The 18,283-nt window shown below is 40.9% G+C and overlaps 1 long non-coding RNA gene across 1 annotated transcript; it reads right to left on the reverse strand.

Annotated features, from left to right (window-relative positions):
- Positions 1 to 2,313: 2,313 nt before the first annotated feature.
- LOC134203279 (uncharacterized) lies at positions 2,314 to 3,279 on the reverse strand. Its single transcript, XR_009977557.1, has 3 exons — positions 3,160 to 3,279; positions 2,472 to 2,584; positions 2,314 to 2,397 (listed from the first exon to the last, which is right to left on the reverse strand). It is a non-coding gene; the product is annotated as an uncharacterized LOC134203279 (long non-coding RNA).
- Positions 3,280 to 18,283: the final 15,004 nt, after the last annotated feature.

Genomic DNA, 18,283 nt, shown 5'->3' on the forward strand with positions numbered 1-18,283 from the left:
CTAGCGATTGGAAACTCGGTTCGTGGAACTGCAAATCTCTCAACTTCATCGGGAGCATACACGCATACTCGCCGATGTGCTCAAGGACCGTGGATTCGGCATCGTAGCGCTGCAGGAGGTTTGTTGGAAGGGATCAATGGTGCGAACGTTTAGAGGTAATCATACCATCTACCAGAGCTGCGGCAACACACATGAGCTGGGAACAGCTTTCATAGTGATGGGCGATATGCAAAGGCGCGTGATCGGGTGGTGGCCGATCAATGAAAGAATGTGCAGGTTGAGGATCAAAGGCCGGTTCTTCAACTTCAGCATAATCAACGTCCATAGCCCACACTCCGGAAGCACTGATGATGATAATGACGCATTCTACGCGCAGCTGGAACGTGAGTACGACAGCTGCCCAAGCCACGACGTCAAAATCATCATAGGAGATTTGAACGCTCAGGTTGGCCAAGAGGAGGAATTTAGACCGACTATTGGAAAGTTCAGCGCTCACCGGCTGACGAACGAAAACGGCCTACGACTAATTGATTTCGCCGCCTCCAAGAATATGGCCATTCGTAGCACCTACTTCCAACACAGCCTCCCGTATCGGTACACCTGGAGATCACCACTGCAGACAGAATCACAAATCGACCACGTTTTGATTGATGGTCGGCACTTCTCCGACATTATCGACGTCAGGACATATCGTGGCGCTAACATCGACCCAAAACTATCCGTCATCAACACTGTTCGGTACCGACGACCGCCGCGGTACGACCTAGAGCGACTGAAGCAACCTGATGTCGCCACTGCATACGCGCAGCATCTCGAGGCAGCGTTGCCGGAAGAGGGTGAGCTCGATGGGGCCCCTCTTGAGGACTGCTGGAGTACAGTCAAAGCAGCCATTAACGACGCAGCGGAGAACAACGTCGGATATATGGGTCGAAGTCGACGGAACGATTGGTTCGACGAAGAGTGCAGACAAATTCTGGAGGAGAAGGACGCAGCGCGGGCGGTCGCGCTGCAGCAAGGTACCCGGCAGAACGTGGAACGTTATAGACGGAAGCGGAGACAGCAGACCCGCCTTTTCAGAAGAAGAAACGCCGCCTGGAAGAAGCGGAGTACGAGGAGATGGAACAGCTGTGCCGTTCTCAAGATACACGCAAGTTCTATCAGAAGCTCAACACATCCCGCAAAGGCTTCGTGCCGCGAGCCGAAATGTGCCGGGATAAGGATGGGAGCATCTTGACGGACGAACGTGTGGTGATTGAAAGGTGGAAGCAGCACTACGAGGAACATCTGAATGGCGCTGAGAGTACAGGCAGTGAAAGTCAAGGCAGCGGAGGAGATGACTACGTCAGTGCAGCGGATGATGGAAGCCAACCAGCCCCCACCTTGGGGGAAGTTAAGGATGCCATTCAACAGCTAAAGACCAATAAAGCAGCTGGTAAGGATGGTATCGGAGCTGAGCTCATCAAGATGGTCCCGGAAAAGCTGGCCACTTGCCTGCACAAACTGATAGTCAGAATCTGGGAAACCGAACAGCTACCGGAGGAGTGGAAGGAAGGGGTTATATGCCCCATCTACAAGAAAGGCGACAAACTGGAGTGTGAGAACTTTCGAGCGATCACCATCCTTAATGCCGCCTACAAAGTGATATCCCAGATCATCTTCCGTCGTCTGTCACCATTAGTGAACGAGTTCGTGTGAAGTTATCAAGCCGGCTTCGTTGACGGCCGCTCGACAACGGACCAGATCTTTACTGTACGGCAAATCCTTCAAAAATGCCGTGAATACCAGGTCCCAACGCACCATCTGTTCGTAGATTTCAAGGCGGCACACGACAGTATAGACCGCGTAGAGCTAAGGAAAATTATGGACTAGAACAGCTTCCCTGGGAAGCTTCCCGGATAAAAAATATTATTAAAATATTATAAATTTTATTGTTACAACACCATTTAAAACATTATTTTTACCATTGAATATAGTGGAATTTTGACAATAAAATCACATGAGAAATAATGGTTTTCCACGATAAAATGAATGGTAGGTGGGACTTTTACGATTAAAAAGGGGGTTGTTATGTATGTGTACAATAAAAAAAATCGAAAAATTTCCATACAAAATTTGGAGCAAAACAATTGATTTTACGGTTCTTCAAATGAGATGATTTCGAGCGACAAAACAATAGAAAACATTGTGTTTTAAATGTTTTCATTTACTGTTTCTATTGTTTTACAATAGAAATACAACAGGATTTAGAATACATTATACTCCAATATTACAATAAAAATACAATACAATTAATTGTTTTACATTTTTTTTTATTTTCAAATTATTTTAATTCAGTTAAAACTTGATTTTAACTCATTTTAACTCGCATTGCTGTTACTTGGCTACGGGTGCATAAACCTGTGAGAAATGTAAATTATTAAAGGATGTCAGTTTTATTAGAAGTATACGTCGAGAAGAAAAGAAAAAATTACCTGCATCAGTTCTTATTATATCCCGTTGGTAAGATTGGCCAATGGTAGCCACTGAACGATCTTGAATCAATGAACAGCAAGCAGCAGTATTTTATTTATCATAAGCTTCATTTCTGTAAAGGAACAAGGATACATGTTACCAGGTATGTCATAAGGTATTTAAAGATACAATTTTTATTTATTTTTTGTTCGGGATGAACCACTGCGTTCATTATGTACATTGAACTTTTGTATGTAGTAAATACAAGGTGCCTGCCAGAGTAGACGCGTCTACGCAACGCCGCGCGAAAATTGTACGCTAGGGAATAACAATCAAAAATAAGGAGATATCAAATCGTATGGACGCTACGCTTCGCATCGCACTTCGAGTGTACTCTGGCAGCACCCTAAGATTACGAGTACCGGTGTTGAGTATAAACCGTTTGTCAGCGCAGTATCATTACTTGACACTTTACCGGTCGCTACTAAACGCGCTGCTAAAACAGTAGCGCAGCTGACAGGTGACCAAATTTGCTATTTGATGAACTATCAAACGTCGAACGTCACCGCTACGGAATGCAGCCACCAAAATGATAACCGAAAATAGTGGCCGATGCGAAAAAGAGTGACTAATCTAAAATGACAGCACTGATCAAAATACTCGCTCCCAGTAATGATGCTCTAGCGCACTAACACTTTAAATACTTACCACGGTACAGAAGCCGTATAGTGATTTACCGCTTGCCCAGCAGCAGAAACTGTAATGGAAAAGACACTTTCTGCACCATACAGTTTAATTATTTTCATCTCTTCACTAATTATAAACAAAACTGTACACGCTCAAATGAATTCAGCCATTCTCCGAGTAAAATGATAAGCAAAAGTTTTTATTCTCTTTCATTTTTTTGAATTAATTTTTTTATTGCATAACATTCCTAGACCTGCAATATGAAAATATATACTTGAGAATCGGTATAACATTTTTATTCAATTAATAAGCAAAGCTATTGTAATTTTATTGTTTTCAATTGTTATTTCATCAATATAATAAATCCATGAAATATTCCAAAATTATATTAATACAATTACATTAGACGGATTTCCAGATCATCCAAACCGAATACTTTTAAAATTTGTTTAGTTTTTGGATGAGCAATACTAAACATAAGCGAACAATAAAAATATAATAGAATGAATCGGTAACATTTAAATATATTGTTATTTTAATGGACGTACAATAAAGATCTTTTACAACCGTGAACATTTTACAATAAGCGTACAATAGTTTGTATTGTTTGCCACACAATCTATTGTATTTCAATGGGTTATGTCATTCAAGTTACTGTAAATTTTTATCCGGGTTACTAGACTGATCAAAGCAAAGTGTGCAAAACTGTGTGAAGATTTCGGGCGAACACTCCAGTTCGTTCGAATCGCGCCGGGGACTAAGACAAGGTGATGGACTTTCGTGCCTGTTGTTCAACATTGCGCTAGAAGGTGTCATGCGGAGAGCTGGGTGTAACAGCCGGGGTACGATTTTCAACAGATCCAGTCAATTTATTTGCTTCGCGGATGACATGGACATTGTCGGCCGAACATTTGCAAAGGTGGCAGAACTGTACACCCGCCTGAAACGTGAAGCAACAAAAGTTGGACTGGTGGTGAATGCGTCAAAGACAAAGTACATGCTTGTAGGCGGAACCGAGCGCGACAGGGCCCGCCTGGGAAGCAGTGTTACGATAGACGGGGATACCTTCGAGGTGGTCGAGGAATTCTTCTACCTCGGATCCTTGCTAACGGCTGACAATAACGTTAGTCGTGAAATACGAAGGCGCATCATCTGTGGAAGTCGGGCCTACTACGGGCTCCAGAAGAAACTGCGGTCAAAAAAGATTCGCCACCGCACCAAGTGTGTCATGTACAAGACGTTAATAAGACCGGTTGTCCTCTACGGACATGAAACATGGACAATGCTCGAGGAGGACTTGCAAGCACTCGGAGTATTCGAGAAACGGGTGCTTAGGACCATCTTTGGCGGTGTGCAAGAAGACGGTGTGTGGCGGCGAAGAATGAACCATGAGCTCTCCCATCTCTACGGCGAACCCAGTATCCAGAAGGTAGCTAAAGCCGGAAGGGTACGATGGGCAGGACATGTTGCAAGAATGCCGGACAGCAACCCTGCAAAGATGGTGTTCGCTTCCGATCCGGCAGGTAGGAGACGGCGTGGAGCGCAGCGAGCGAGATGGGCAGACCAGGTGCAAAACGACTTGGCAAGCGTGGGGCGTATCCGAGGATGGAGAGATGCGGCCTCGAACCGTGCATTGTGGCGTCAAATTGTTGATTCAGTGTTATCTGTTTAGATGTTAACTAAATAAATGAATGAATATTGAATTGTAATGGATACATTTGTTCAGAAAAGTCCTACAAAAAATTAAATGAGTGAATTTATTATTTAGGCCGTGGGTGCATTTTGCTCTGTTCTTCCCTATCAGTATTTGGGTTATTTGTGTATATCGCCTTTACAACATTTTTCCATCACACTTTTGACGGACAAGGAAGTCATATGGTCTTTGCTACCGGGCCAACAACAGAAGTTGACAGCTGACAACTTCGATCAAGAAAGAAGAAGAAGAAGACGGACAAGGAAGTAAAAAAATAATGAAGGAATGTGGTTGGGAGGAAAAAGGAAGTTTTGGAAAGGGGTCTATGAAAAATGCATATAGATAACGCAAAAGAGTATTACGGCCAATAACTTGTAACCGGATCGAGTTATAAACAGCAGAATACTCTGAAGGTACAGGTTTCTGAAAAGAATGTCGTATGATAAGTGTTTACTGTTTACCAAATGATTGGAAACGCAGTTAAGCAAAAGACATATAAAATAATAAGAAGTTCCATGATCGAACTCACAACTATCACAGACAGTTGCTTCAATGGGTTGAACATTTGCCATTTGAGTTGAGTCGACAGTGACCTGTCAAATGTTTGATTAAGACACTGCAGTTCTAACCTTTTAATTAAAAGCATTCATCAATCGTGTACTATTTCAAAATATTCGAGACTTGCAGCTAGTTAAGTAAAAGAATAAAACATAATTAAAAAATAAGATGTTTGTGCGATTAGTACTGATTTGCATTGTCAAGATGTGCGTGGCTAGTATTGTTGAAATATTAATTTATATAGGGGAACGGTTCGCCATTTCATCTCATAGCACTTATTTCCATCCCATCAAGAACAAAGCAATGGAAAGGAATTTGGATTGTTTATTATTTTTTATATTTGATTTTTTTCAGCAACGAGCACGCATGTTGACAAAAAGAAGCGATAAATTTGGTGCCGTATTTTTTTGTTTAGCGATGAGATGGATGTATGCACAGTGATATGGAGATCGGAACAGTTCCCCTACATCGTATGATCGTTATATTACAGAATATTGTTCAAATCCCTCATGCATGCGGCTCTTTGTAGAATCTCACACAGAATGCATTATTGATAACTAGTGACCAACTGACATTGACACCAAAGAGCTGCGATAGGAACTATTCACCCATGCCGTTAATCAGAACCTGTAGCCAACAACTTTTTTCCGCACTGATTAGAACGGTACCACCATCAGCGCATCGGGTGCAGAAGATTAGTGCCGCGCTTGCTCAACCATCTCGGTGGCAGAGCGCTGATGCATTATCAGCATGGGGTTTTGTTTATATTCAACGCTGAGAATTTCTGAGAAAGTATGTTAAGTTCACGTGACACTATAATCGCTACATCGCCACCAACTAAATGTCGATTGGACGATTGGAATGTTCACGGATTTATTAGAACAAGAAGCCAGATAAATCGAACGTTAATAATTTATAATCAGAGGCGCATCCACGTTCCGAGTCGTGGGTAGGACAATCCAGTTTTCCGCGAGCAGTAATGGCCGACTGCTTGCATGTGGGCTAGTCTCTGATTTGACGTTTGTGGAAGTCAACTGCACCCACTGTTCCCAGCATTCTGGTAATGTGGTAAATAATAAGGTGCTGATGAAGTGGATTCAAGCCTTTTTATTTACCACATTGATCAAAATGCTCGGAACGGTAAGTGCAGTTGACATCCACAAACGCCAAATCAGAGCCAACAGGCAAGCTGGCGGCCATTTCCGGTCGCGGAAAACTGGATTAGGAAAGGTGAATTTGGGTAAAAATTCTGGTATTAATATTAACATTAAGCGATTCGCATAAATTTGAAGGTGTTACAAGCCTAGACTGTGGTATGAGAGTAGCATCTCCGCTGGGCTGGAATCCGTTACCACAGAGGCATTCTCCAATAGTCGAGATCTGTCCTGGCCACGTGCTTGCGAATATTTTAGGGGAAATAATGGACACCTATTGAAGAAAGGTGCGGAGAACTCTATGACGTTTCCTCCCGAACAGCACAAGTCAGACAATAATGCTTGCAGCAACTTGATGAATCCGGTCTCATATGAGTTGCAGGAACCTATGTGGAATATGTGTGGTGCTAAAGTAGGTGCCACAGGAAATTTTGCAACTGTTAGTGTGGAACGCATAACAGAAGGAATCGTTTTGGTGGAACATGAAAAGACATACAGAATAGAAAAGGGACGAGTCTGTGATTGAACCCGCGATCTCCTACTTATAGTGGACTTCATGGCCATGCAGTTATCGACCACTGAGCTTGTCCCCCATCTGACAAACCGTTCTGGTGTTGTGAAATCGATGCATATTCTACCTATATTGCATAACCTTCCCATGTTTATATGAAATCGATTTCAATATAGACCAGTTATGCTTGAGGTGGCAATATAATCAATTTTAAATTATTTAAACAGGACTTGAAAAGCTCTTGCGAAAAATACTCACAAAATTAAAGATTTTTTAAATTTTCAGGACAAATATTGCTTTTCCAAGATTATTCAGGCCTTCCAAGAATCTGACATACAGGAATTCTTACGATTATTGAATATAATATGGTTATGGATCTAGCGATTCAAAGCAAACTACCAAGAGATCGCATGATTGTAAACTAATCTTTTTGAGAGCTTAGAAGCTTTCACCGACCAGATTTCAAGCGGGATTTGGGATATTTGTGGTTCCTCAAATTTAAATAAATCTTCTGAGATTTGCATTAAACTTTGTTTTCCGTGGGCTTATTAGAAGCCATTTAAACGTGTTTATGATAAATAAAACTTCTAAAAATGCTTCTAATCACATTTGCAGATTCCACCAACTTCTGTTTTATATCTGGAAAACCTTCATACAATGGAAGTTTCCGATCATTTAGTAAACTGGGTTCGATCATTCAGCAGTTTGTCAATAGGTCTAACGAATGACTAAATTCTAAAATATGTTTTATTGTGGACTTCTTGTGCGAAGATTTTGCCACAACTTTACCTAAAAAATCGTGTTTTTGTTAAATATCTTGGCTGTGCATATGCACAGCACATGTTTCGAAATGGACAAATTGATATGAAATTTGCGAAAAAGAATCCATGTGTCTTGGAGGGACTCGAACTGTGGAGATGAATTTTCAAACATCCGAAAGATATTCAATTTGCAAAAAAAGAGAGCTAACCGCGGTTGAGGTTGGTACTCGGATTCTGATGGCTTTTCCGCAAACGTGACCTTTAAGTGGTCTTGTTGTGTATAACCCACGCCTATCTAGAGAGTAGGAGGTTGAGGGTTCGAGTTCCTCCAAAACACGTGGATTCTTTTTCGCAAATTTCATATCAATTTGTCCATTTCGAAACATGTGCTGTGCATATGCACAGCCAAGATATTTAACAAAAAAATGGTTTTCGTACGGCCAAGTTGCCGAATAATATGCAATTAATTCTAAAAATTCGTGTTTGAATGCCATTAATAACGAAGGTAGCGCTACTTGCAGTAACTTAGACAAAATGATTCAAATGTTGTCCTCTTTTAGTAGAAGTTACAGCAACATGCGTTTAAACTCCATTTTAGTGGAATTTAAACAACGTTTTTGAACTTGATTAAAGTGATTTTTTTAAAGAGACGTCGAGTTCATCACTTCAAACAACGGTTAGTTTGGCAAAGTTGTAGAAACCCTTCACACTAGAAGTTCACCGTACAACACATTTTAAAATTTAGCCGCTGGACTGAGTTATTGACAAAATAAAAAATGATTGAGCCCAAATAAATGAACGAAAACATTCTGGATCCTATACATTTTTATATATCATATATGTCTATTGTTTAGACTCTAATTAACTTTGAAATCTCCATTTGCTAACTCACAGATTCCTGCCAGCCAATGACTTCATCTTACCATAATGATGGGTAGGACAATGCATTGACTGTCCTACCCAGGAAAATTCATGCGTAGGACATGTCCTACTTGTCCCACCCACTCCCGGCGCCACTGTTTATAATTATTCTAGAGCTAATGTAGCACATAACTGCGATTCATGTAAATAGTATAGGGTGCTCCAGAAAGTATAAGAGAACATCCATAAATAACATATTATCCGTAAAATATTCAGTTCAATCAAAGTTAATTGCCTATTTCCGGGGATTAAACCACCCGACTTGGACGTTAACTTACAATGTTATGAAAACTCATATGTGAATATGTACGTTATGTGGAAGATATTGATTTGGGAAATGTATTGGAGGTAATCACTTTCCCTTCGATGGGACTCGAACCCATGACCCAACAGTACGCCAACTAAGCTACGAAGGACCTCCGTCGGCCTTCGCAATCTAGCGGCTACTTAACGAGCTCGAGATTCCCAAATTGGACGCATAGTCAAATCACTCGCAATCCATTTCTCAAGCCATCACTTCCACATGTGTATAGTACACGTTCACATTAGAGGAGCGTGAGTATTTAGAATGTCTGGCGGCTGTACACATTCTTCATCAGCAACTGTACTGATCAAGTGAGGTTGTGTAAGCTATTTGCCAGTCGGTCGTCAAGCTCAGACCCGACCGCATTGCGTAGGCAAGAGCACGCAACTCAGGTTCAGTTCAATCAAAGTTAATTGCCTATTTCCGGAGATTAAACCACCCGTCTTGGACGTTAATTTACAATGTTATGAAAACTCATATGTGAATAGGGTTAAGACAGGCATTTTCGTCTGTTCGTCATAGCCTCGAAAACCGATAAAAGAGACACTTTTTTGCCAAACTCATCCTTACTAAATCGTAAACTCAGGAGAAACGTTCTGCTGTAGTGGAGTTCTAGCAAATGGACGTTGTTTTCGTTGGTTTTAGCCCCTACGACGATGGACGGAAATACCTGCCGTGTCCCTATGAACGTTATGTGGAAGATATTGATTTGGAAAATATATTGGAGGTAATCACTTTCCCTTCGATGGGACTCGAACCCATGACCCTACAGTACGCGGTGACTACGGTGATAGTAAAACGCCGGCGGAATGGCGTTCCAAATAAAAACGAAATATAACGATGCGATGACGGAGATAGTTTGTCACCACTATCGACTACTGCGTGCCCTACCAACCTGCACTCAGTTCGCCTCGTAATCTCTGGTTCTGAAAAAAAAAAGACGTTACTATTTCAATAAACCCTTCCTTATATTGAGCGGAGAGTGGCAAGGTTGATCGAAACCAGCAGCTATTTCTCAGGGAACTCCGATGTTTCCACTTCGAACAATTTATTTGAACTGACAATGAGTAGAGTAGAGTGGGGCAAGAGTGCGTGTGGGACAGGATTCCGCGTCGAATGCAACTGGTTGCGGTTAAGGATAAAAGCCTAAAAAATGAGTGAGAAATTTTAATGCGCCCGTTTTTGATATAAAAAAAATTGTATTTTGGCCATAACTTCTGAGCCCATAGTCCAATATGGTCAATTTTCGATTGGAAACAATGGGACAGGATTCTGCTAGCAAATCAATTAAGGATGAGTGCATTAAAAATGAGTGAGAAATTTTGCGCACACGCATACATACACTGCGAAATGGTGAGGGCTGTGAAATGGTGAGTTGACGTCTGGGAAGGAGCTCTGGTCCTCACAAGTTCCAATCTCACGCTTCCACGGGTCTTGCGATGACAATCGACCGCCAGCTAAGGGTTTTGTACTTAGCTGGTAGTGCAGCCTGGGCACTGTTGTCTTTCTGACATCAGCTAGAGTGAGAGGGTGCGACCAAGGGTACCAATGGTCCCTAACCCCTAATCCCAAGGCATTAAGCGACCCCTGCCGAGGGGATGCATGGCAAGGGGGGTGAAATAATGAGCCTTTAACGGAGCCTGTGGGGTACCTGGGCACCCTCCACAGTAATTGCCCCTCACCGCGTCATGCTGGGCTCTAGCGTGGTGGACCTCTTTTCCCGAGCAACTCGTGGGACCAAAATGGAAAACCAAGTCAATTCTTCAATTAGTGGTAGTAGTGTATGCGACAACCCCTTTGCAAGAGGTGGGTTGTTCAGGTCTCCGCCTAGGAGGTCAGAGGCAATAGTCGGCAGCTCGGTGCGCAGCGCCAGCGTGGGTCACTCAACCTTCTCCCCGGCTACGTTGGTAGTGGTTATGGACGGCCCATGGCTTGTGAGGGCGATGAACCGCAAACGCGATGGGCTTTCGGCCTTCGAGGTGGCGACGGAACAGCTGGACGCCATCATCGACTTTGCGTCATCGAAGCATAATATCAGTAAGGACCTCAAGGGGAGCTTGCTGAAACTTCGAAAGTCGATGTTGGACGCCAAGCTGGAGAGGGCGGTCGGGACGGCCAAGCGCAAACCCGTGAAATTCGTGGAGTCGAGGTCTACCCAGACTGAGGCCCAAGGATTCGCGGACTCGGGCAAGGTCGAATCGACCGAGGGCGTGCCAGCGAAGACGGTGGTGCCAAAGTCTACCCAGACTGAGGCTCAAGTATTCCTGGGCACGTCGGGGGTGACTGCTCCAACGGAGCAGACACAAAAACAGGGGAGACAGTCTCCAGGGGATGAGTTCCCTGAGGGCCGCTCCAAAACGCGGAGGGTTAGTACCCCGAACAAGGGTAGTGGGGCTGGGAAGCTGAACTCCGGCCAGGTACCTCCAAAACCAGGGGAGGAAGGACATGGAAAGGTCCGTCCACCCAGAAAGACGATAGTAAGGGGTTTCGGCAGGCTGAGAGCTCTCAGCCGCACCAGACCAGGGAAATAGAGGGGGATGACGCCTCCTGGACCTTGGTCAAGAACAAGAGGAAACCGAAGACGTCAAGGGCCGAAAAGAAGGCCCAGGCGAATGAGGGTAGCAAAAAGTCTTGGGTAGGCGCCAATCGCTCCAGGGGCGATGCCCTAGTCATCAAGACAGACGAGGCTAAGTACTCGGACGTCTTGAAGGCGATGAGGAGTGACGTCAAGCTCGGTGAACTCGCAGTGGAACTACTAGTGGAATTCAAGTAACGAACCATTAGACAGAGGTGAAGAAAAACCTTCGCACTAGAAGTCCACCATACAACATAATTTGAAATTCAGCTTCTGGAATGTGTTATTGACAAACTACTAAATGATCGAATGCAAATTACTGAATGATCGTTAACATCCTTGGCTTCAAGTGCCTGGAACCCGGGCACAAGCAATGGGACTGCAAAGGCCCTGACAGAAGCAATCTCTGCCGACGCTGCGGATTGGAGCGCAAAGAGCTACGGCAAGGTGATTTCGTGTCTGCTATTCAACATTGCTTTGGAGGAAGAAATACGAAGCGCAGGGATTGGTACGAGTGGTACGATTTTCACGAAGTTCGTTCAGCTATTTGGTTTCACCGACGAGATTGATATTATGGCACGTAACTTTGAGAAGATAAAGGGAACCTACATCAGACCGAAAAGGAAAGTTGAGCGGTCCAGAAAACACGTCATCAACGCAACACAGTATACATGAAATCGAGGTGGTTGAAGAATTCTTGCACTTGGACTCACTGTTGACCTCCGATAACGATACCAGCAGAGAAATTCGAAGGCGCATCATGGCAGGATCGAAAAGAGTTCGCCGGCGTACCAAACTGTCTATCCACAAAACACTAATTGGACCGGTAGTCCTCTACAGATACGAGATCTGGACAATGCTCGTGGAGGATCAATGCGCACTTGGAGTTTTCGAAAGGGAAGTGTTGCGTACTATCTATGGCGGGGTGCAGTATATGGAGGAGGTGAATGAACCACGAGTTGCAAAAGCTGTTGAGAGAACCTTCCATCGTTCACACCGCGAAAATCTGAAGACTGTGGTGGGCCGGTCACGTAGCCAGAATTTCGTACAATAACCCGGTGAAAATGGCTCTTGACAACGATCCGACGGGCACAAGACGGTGAAGTGCACAGAGAGCAAAGTGGATCGATCAGATGGTAGACGATTTGCGGACCCTTCGTAGACTGCGTGGCTGGCGACGTGCAGCCATGAACCGAGTTGAATGGAGAATACTTTCCAGGCCACTCCAGCCTTAGTCTGAGAAATAGATAATAAATAATTTATTCTTGATTAATGACTTGTGAGAGAAGTCAGATTTTTATATTTTTTTTTGAAAAAGATGTTTAATTTTGATACACATAGTTAAGTTTGCCATTTTAAGGTATTTTTTATGAGATATTGCGAAAAAAGATTCGGCTGCCGGTGGGTCTTGAACCAACACTATTCCATTACTAGGGGCAGACATACCGTTGTAAATGCGCTGTAAGCGTACAGCGCTGTAAGTGTACAGAGCATGGTGACAGACATACATTTTGTTCTTACCTGAGAGAATAGGAAGAAAAGCGAAGAGAGAACAACCTTCAGTACGGGTAGATTTCGGCTGATGCGAGTATGGTTGTTAGCATTTATTTGTGTTGTTTTTTCATTGCTATCCTGTATGCTCACATAGGTTTTGTTTCTGATTGGAAACTCTCCCGCTATTCAATTAGAAACTGTCAAACACCACCATGCTCTCATTTCGGCCACACAAAATAGAGAGAAATACACAACAAGAGTGAACCATATATCGCTGTACGCATTTATACTGAAAATACTGTTCTGAAAATCAAGATTTTGCAAATGATGTGAAAATTATATATAAAAAAGTTATAAAAAATGCTGGGTAAATTTTATTCAAGTAACCGCAAATATAATTCACTGTTAAAAAAATCAAAGCATGGTATAAATTATGGCTGTGCCGAACTTCGATAGGGACAGCGAAGAAAAAAATTGGTTCGCATTTTGATCAGCTGATGGAAATATCATTGATGGAATATAATCCTTTTTTTGTAAAACCAATCAATTACCAAACCAATTACTTTCTATTTGTCAAATGAGAGACAGTTGAGAAATTGCGAAACAAAAGATTTAGGCGTCCTATCAGTTAATAATACAATTTTGATCAGCTAACCGAATTTGCTTCCTAAAATGATCCATAGCTGATTATTTATTATTATTGACCAATCATCGTCAAACTCTATCAAAGTTATTTATGCAAAAGGAAATAATTTAGTCGATATTCAATTACACTAAATCATTTCTGAAAAAGAATAATGATATGAATCACCATGAATCGTTTATATAAGTTTCAAGGACGAACGCATCTACGACTAATTGAAATAACGATATTAACACATTCATGAACCGTCTTTGATTTATAATGAAGTTAGATCTCAAAGCAATGTATTTTGTAAAAGAATATAATATAAAAAATATTTGATTTATATATTCTCGGGATAATTGGTCAAGTTATAAGTTCGTGAATTTGTTAATGGACTTCTTCAAAAAAATCTCCATCAATTCTTCCGTTACTTCTTCTTCTTCTTCTTGTTCCAAAACTAATCCAGGAGTTTATCCGGATATCCTTCAAGAATTCCTTTGGAAAATTCCTCCAGCAATACATTCAGAAATACCTCCTTAATGAAACCCTTCAGGATTTTCTCTAGGAATGTTTCAAAAGATTTTCTAAAAATTCCTCCTGAAATTCCTTTGGAATACCATACTAAAAAAAATCAAAAAGTCTCCGTAAAAATGCCCCAAGGATTCTTTCGGAAATCTTATCAGGTCTTTGATGATTCTAAGGAAAATTCTTTCAGATTCCTCCGAGCATTGTCCAGGAATTTACCCAGAAACACCTTCCCAGACTCCCTCATGAAATTTCTCCGGAAATTCACTCAGGAGCTTTTCGGGAGATTGCTTATGAATATCTTCGAAACTTCTTCATAGAATTTCGACAGAAAATTCCGACAAAAGTTCCTCTAGAAATTTTGCTTTTATATAAGCTTCATTGTAAATGTATCGACAAATGTATAAAAATGTACTTATTTCTCAAGTTTCAAGGAGTTATCTTTATAGCGTGAATTGATTTTCTTTCATCACTCGAATATTCTGGATCTGAGCAGTGTTGAGAAATGTAATTTAGGTATTATGAGAATTATTTATTTATAGCTTTTTCCAAAAGCTATTTCCAATTCGGAATTTTCATGAACCTGAAAAACTTCAATGATCCTATAAGTTGGTCAGACGGGATATTACTCTTTGTGAAAATTTTGGAATTACGTTCTTGTGCCCTACACTTTGTGTTTATAACCAAAATTTGTTAGACAACGGTATAGGATCCTTCAAGCGTTTTAGCTTCATCAACATCATAAAATCTTTGAAATAAAGTTACTTAAAAGCTAGTCCTATGTAAAATTGTAAAACAAATTAAAATATAGTTACTAGCAATCCAATCCTATGACACTGAAATGATATTTCTCTGGGCTGAATAATCTCAATTGTGTTTGGGAAGGTTTATAAAGTTCTTCACGCAAAAATAACCACGTCAGAGCTATAATTTTCCAACGATCCAAATGAAATAGAACACATGATTTTTTTTCCAAAGGGAATACTGTAGAAAGCTTTTTTTGTGTCTTTATTAGCGAGACTTTCAGCCCTGAGCTGGCTTACGTAATACGTGTATAACCCCTCCAAGTCATTCAAAAGATATTTGATTTCGGTTTGATGTCCTATTATTCACCCTTATTTTTGTTTACGGACGAACGATACTTTCGAACGAATGTGATTCATTCGAACGGTTTCTCCATTTGATTTTGCTGGCGTAAACTAGTATGCGCATCAACTTTCGTTCGAAAGCATGTGCGTACGTAAACAAGAATATGGGTAATTATTTTAGTGAATGTTCGAACAAAAGTTTAATAATGCCGAATGCAATTCAGAGTAACATTTAAAAAAAATTATTGATCAAGCGGAGCAGGAAGTATAGAAACCTATCTTAATTTTAAGAAAAATGTGGAGAAAATTTAGTTTACGAATTCCTGCAACGGATCAATCACCAAGACGCAGAGTTTGGTCAAATGTATTATTTTTTTTTCTTTTTAAAGCATTGCGCTTGTCATATTATAATTATACGTACTCTAGTTCGAGTTATCCAAGTACTGGAGAGAGAGTCTAAAAAGTATTTGTTATATCATACAGCAGGTGGTGGCAGAATTTATTTCAATTTACATTTTTCACGTTCATGATTTTTACACAATCTTCACGGAATATTTGTGTAGTTTATTCAAAAGTTTCTTATTCAATGTCTTCAACGATCCCATAAAACTTTACGAGTGCTCTCTCGATAGCTTTTTGTCAGGAGTTCTCAATGAATTTGTCTAGTATATTGTTTACGAAACTCCATGAATTTCTTCAAAAAAAATTTATATTCCTGTTTCTCAAATTCCAATATTGATAATAACTCTAAAAAGTCCATAACAGTATAGGAAGACAATGTTTGAACATGTGATTTTTTTAAAACTTTATCATCGTGTTAATTAATGGATGTGATTAATGTACATTAACCTTCAAGGGAAGTCCAGAATTACTTCCGGCATTCTACAAATTCTTCTTGCTATATAGCTTACCTTAACTCAGGATAACTTAGAGGATTCAAACTTGCAAGGATCGTTATATCAGGCTATACAAAATCTTTATTGACTTTCAGTCCAACTTACATTGTGGACGCTTGATAGTATTAACTGGGATCTTGTTTATGTCTCGTTACAGTTATTTTAACTTTTCATTTTCCCTTATGCAAAGATTATTTTGAAAGTTCAGGAATTTCATGAGTTCCAATAGTGTTCATGAGTACTAATAGTACAGGGGTTAGACAAAAAGGTTGAGATAGGCAAAAATTTGTCGAAATTCAAATCAGCATAACTTTGCGTAGAATAATCCGAGTTTGATCAAACTGGGACCATCAGACGCGGAAACTCTTCTAGTATACTGGCTTTATGCGAAACCTCCGATTGTCCCTTGGCCACCGGTGGAAACTAGAACTAATATGCTGACCAATGCTGACGGCAGATCTAAAATCCGTGAGGTATACGCAGAGATATGGTCATTTTCGTGAAAACGATACGGGGTTGGCCATACACCCTGAACAAATGTCACTTTCGCAGAACTTCCGGAACCTGTTACAAATTGGCCAAAGAGTCTTACAGTCCTCAAAATATATCTCTAATAAAGATCCTATATTTATCGTCTTGGGAAAACATGAATTTTGACACCCATATATGCATGGTTCCAGATGGTGCCAAAACCGGCCCCTCCTGGAAGGCCCATGGAACCTGCTATAATGGTGGCAGTGGACACTATCATTCTGGTAATATTTCTGTAATCATCGTCTCGCAAAGCCATGAAGTCAGATACTCATATTTGCATTATTCCGATTTGTTATCATTTCATCATGTTACCGGTACCGTTTTTACGGAAATGGCCATATCTCTGTGTAGTTTAGATGGATTCTCGATCTACAGCCACCATTGGCCGGCATATTAGTTCTAGTTTTCGGAGAAAGTATAAAACATGATGAGATTAAACGTCACATAAATTTACAAGCAGTGGAAAAAATGCATCTTGAACATACCCTCGGATAACCCGGAACATTTCCGGTGGCCAAGGACCAATCTCAGGTTTCGCTTCTGATGGTCCTGGTTTTTTTAAAAATCGGATTACACAGGATTTTGTTGTTACACGATTTTTTTTCGCTCGTATTTTTGATCGTGTGACTTCAATTTGCCACTAAACTCTTCGCAACATGTTTCAAAAAATCCAGAATAAATCAAAGAAAAATCACATGATAATTAATATACGTTAAACATTTAGTATGAGTGGAAAATTCAAAAAATGTAAAACGTGTAAAAACAGAATCCAGTGTATTATACGCAAAGTTATGCTGATTTGAATTTCTTATTTTTATTTTTCTTATTTTTATCTATCTCAACCTTTTTGTCTAACCCTTGTACATGCTTGAGTTAAAAATATGTCTCGATTCTATGACCGCTTTACAGAAAGAAAATGAAAAATTGGAAATATATTTCCGTAAGCAATGATACTTTCTATATTTTGGATTCATCATATTTTCATGCATGGAGTTTTCTTAGGAATGGTCTGGAAAGTCAGAAAAACTCAGGCTATTTAAATCGTCCATATTTCTTGTGTTTTTCTTTTTCTCTACTTGAATATACATAGTCATTAATTTGGATTATAGATAAAAAATCTTCCACTTATTATATGGTATATAAGTTGTCTAGTTTTTGTTTATCTTTGAAACGAGTGCAAAACTCCTCATTAGCACATATGTGTATTCCTATTCGATTTCATCGTTGTGGATGGAGAGAGACATACAACGCTGTACGATGATGGTACAGAAACCACGCAGGTATCGCGTTGCTTCCGTTATACGCTAGCGAAACATGGTGTGTATCAGTGGAGAACACTCAACGGCTGCAGGTGTTCATTAACAGATGCCTGCGATATATAATTCGGGCCTGGTGGCCTCACAACTGGATCTCAAACAACGAGCTCCATCGTCGTTGTCACCAGAGACCGATAGCAACAGAAATTCGGGATCGGAAGTGGGGCTGGGTCGGCCACACTCTACGTAG

The sequence above is a fragment of the Armigeres subalbatus genome, unplaced genomic scaffold (genome assembly GCF_024139115.2).
Source record: "Armigeres subalbatus isolate Guangzhou_Male unplaced genomic scaffold, GZ_Asu_2 Contig1737, whole genome shotgun sequence".
NCBI classification, from domain to species: Eukaryota; Metazoa; Arthropoda; class Insecta; order Diptera; family Culicidae; genus Armigeres; species Armigeres subalbatus.